At 43.1% G+C, this 3,186-nt stretch overlaps 1 pseudogene; it reads right to left on the bottom strand.

The window, feature by feature from the left end:
- Nucleotides 1–610: 610 nt before the first annotated feature.
- LOC147124147 (endogenous retrovirus group PABLB member 1 Env polyprotein-like) lies at nt 611–2,360 on the bottom strand (annotated as a pseudogene).
- Nucleotides 2,361–3,186: the final 826 nt, after the last annotated feature.

The following is a 3,186-nucleotide window of genomic DNA, read 5'->3' as shown; positions in this document are numbered from 1 at the left end:
CGACGTGGGAGATTGATGCGATTTTCACATAATTGGGCAATTGAGTTCCAGCATGTGGGAACCCCTGGCCTAATTCGTTTTTTCAGTCTGAAACTCGCCTCCGATGACATCATCATTGCTGCTGCATTTAAGGTCTGCAAGAAGCCTTGCTTCTTCTGCAGTCTGCCAACGTTTTGGCCTTTGCAGTGAGAGGGACCTGGAGGCAGAATGAGCAGCGGGAGACCTAAGTCTGCTCCCAGATTTGATGACGTCGCCCTGCAAGCTTTGGTGGAGGGAGTGTCGAAATCTCGACTCTCAATGAGACTCTGAAACGCCCAGCTCCGGTAAATGTTCTTTTAATAAATTTTTACTTGCCGCAAGGAGAGCGTCCCGCTCAGTCAAAGGCTAAGCAGAGACTCTCTCCAGAATTACAGATTAACAACATATTTATACAGTAAAGTAAGCAGGTTATGGTTTCATCATGTGTCTTTCAAGTCAGACAAAGGGACAAAGAGTTCTTCAATCCTTAACTAAGTTTCTACATATTTCTAAAGTCTGGCGTCGAGAAAGACTATTGATAATACAATGGGTAGTTATTTATTCTAGACTATTTAATTAAGACTATCTGGTGGCCAAGCCTCTGGCCAGGTGGCTTGCGTAAGGTTCCCTTTACTCATGTAAATGGTCTTTGTTTACAACGCAGATAAGCAACGGTTTACAGTGTTTAGTCAAGGTTAACATGTTTAAGGAAGGAATAGAGGACATTTCTGCAGAGGCTTCTGGGAGGACCGGGACTCCATTTTGTTTGTCAAAAAGGGGCACATGTAACTATATTCAGTTTTAAAAGGTACATTTCCACATTCCCCCCTTTTGTCCTTCACAAGGACAACTTAACCCATTCCAATCCTGCTTAGTCTTTCTATTTCCATTTCCGCGCAGAATCCTTCAGTAGTTGTTGCTACCATAACCTTAGTAGTGGTTGCTGTTGGTAACACTGTTTTTCCCACTCTGACACAGCAGCACTTGATTGATACAAACAGAAGGTATAGGGAAAAGATTATCAGCAAGAATATGATCAGGCCCTGTACCAGGGATTTTCCCAGGGATCCTAGCCATCCGGATGCCCAACCCCACAAAGTGGTACCACCTAGGCCAGTAATTTGTTTGTACTCTATTACCTTCTCTCTAATAAGTTCTGCCAGACTGCTGATCTTTTCTGAGTGATCCGGGATGTACGTACAGCATTCCTCACCAATCAAAGCGCATGTCCCTCCTTCCTTGGCTAGGAGATAATCTAGGGCCATATGATTTTGGAGAGCCACTGTCCGACTGGCTACCATTTCGTCATTTACCCTTTCAAAAGTTTGTGAGGTTGCGTTGGCTACTGATTCTACTAATTTAGCCAGTTCCCGTATTTCCCACTCGTTTGACATTGCCCCATAGGGTGTAATCATTACCTTGAACATTCCATTCAACCATGTCAAATCCCGTTTAGGTCGATGGCTTTCATAGGCATCCCTCAGGGTCTTTGTTGTTCTAATAAAGGGTATCACATATCCTAAGTAACAGGATCCCGTCCATGATTGTGGTAACCAGGGGTAGGCCTTATGACCACTGTTAAAATAGGTTCCATTATAAGAAGTGAATTGCAACTTCTTCTTTGTCATCAAAGGGTTGGAACCTGTCCCAGATACCCCCACTCGTCTTATTACGGACATTTGTCATGTTAAACTGACCCACATCGCGCCAGTTGTGGGGTCGAGTTATGGTAAAATTCTGGGCGCATTTGCTTTTACCCACGTTCTCGCCCCCTGCTATGTTCCTTACTAAACATATTTTACCCATTGGGGCCCCTATACCTGAGGTATTAATAAGAACTAGGAATGGGGGCTGCCGAGTCCGATTATATTTGGGTTGGTACCACCCCTGGAAGGCAGTGAGATTATAGCCTGCTGATTCCCATTCCGGCCTCCAATCCTCTGTACTAGTAGTGCCCCTATAGGATGTGTGCCTTTTCTGGGAAGTATTACCGCGCGTATCGTTCTGACTGATTATCCACTCAGCCATGTCTGATTCGTTGAAGGGAATGGGTCTTAGAGGGATGCCTCCTTTCGAGTGAATGGGCACGTGCACATACCCAACAGTTGGATAAATCTCTTTCTTGTGCATACTCATGACTCAGTGCCATGAATACATTTATATGTAGTTCCCTTTGTTCTCGTGTCTGTACCTCTGGTGCTATCAGTAACACAAAGCATAATCCTGTTAAGCATAGTACTGTCGGTCCCCATAGTCTGTGTAAACCTTTTTCTCTCCCTCTGGTTCCTTCTCCTTTTCCTCCGGATCGGGTGCTTTTTTTGCAATGGGATGCGTGGATCCATGTTGGTCTTTCTTTTATATTGTTTGCAGTATTATTTGTCAGCAAAACCTGGTATGGTCCTTCAAATCTGGGTTGCAGACTGCTTTTTTGTTTAAAAATCTTGATGTAAACGAATTCTCTGGGCTCCAGGTTATGGTACTTCCCTTCTGCTGGTTCGACTTGAGCTTCTTTTACCTGTGAATGAAAGCTGGAAATACATTTGGTTAGTGCAATACAATAATTCAACATATTTTCTTCCATTTTATGGATGTCCATTTGTTTTGCAGTAAACGGTGCTGTAAAAGGTAGCCGTTGGGGACGTCCCATAACTATCTCATGCGGTGACAGGCCTGTTGTTCTGTTAGTTGCAGATCGCATTACCATCAAGGCTAAAGGCAGCAGTTCTACCCATTTTAATCCAGTGTCCTTGCATAGTTTCGCCAGTTTGTTTTTAAGCATTCCATTATATCCCATAACAAGTCCAGCTGATTGTGGATTATAACTGCAATGGAAATGTTGGTTAATCTGTAAGGCTTTACACATTTCTTTTATAACAGTTCCAGTAAAATGAGACCCATTATCACTTGAAAGTTTAACAGGAATTCCGAAGCGTGGCACGATTTCTTTCAACAAATATTTAGCAACAGTAGTGGCATCGGCCTTTTTACAAGGAAAAGCTTCAATCCATCTGGAAAACACATCTACAATAACTAATACATACTTAAATCCCATACACATAGGTAATTCAATAAAATCCATTTGTAAATGTACAAAAGGTCCCGTTGGGTTTGGGTGGGAGGCAGGTTTTACCTTTTCCATCTTACCTGGATTCATTGTCTGACAGGTAA

This window comes from Somniosus microcephalus, chromosome 1 (genome assembly GCF_052327205.1).
Source record: "Somniosus microcephalus isolate GS21.2 chromosome 1, FLI_Smic_1.0, whole genome shotgun sequence".
NCBI classification, from domain to species: Eukaryota; Metazoa; Chordata; class Chondrichthyes; order Squaliformes; family Somniosidae; genus Somniosus; species Somniosus microcephalus.
The sequence above is the reverse complement of the archived record's forward strand: the minus strand, read 5'-3'. Positions and strand labels throughout refer to the sequence as shown.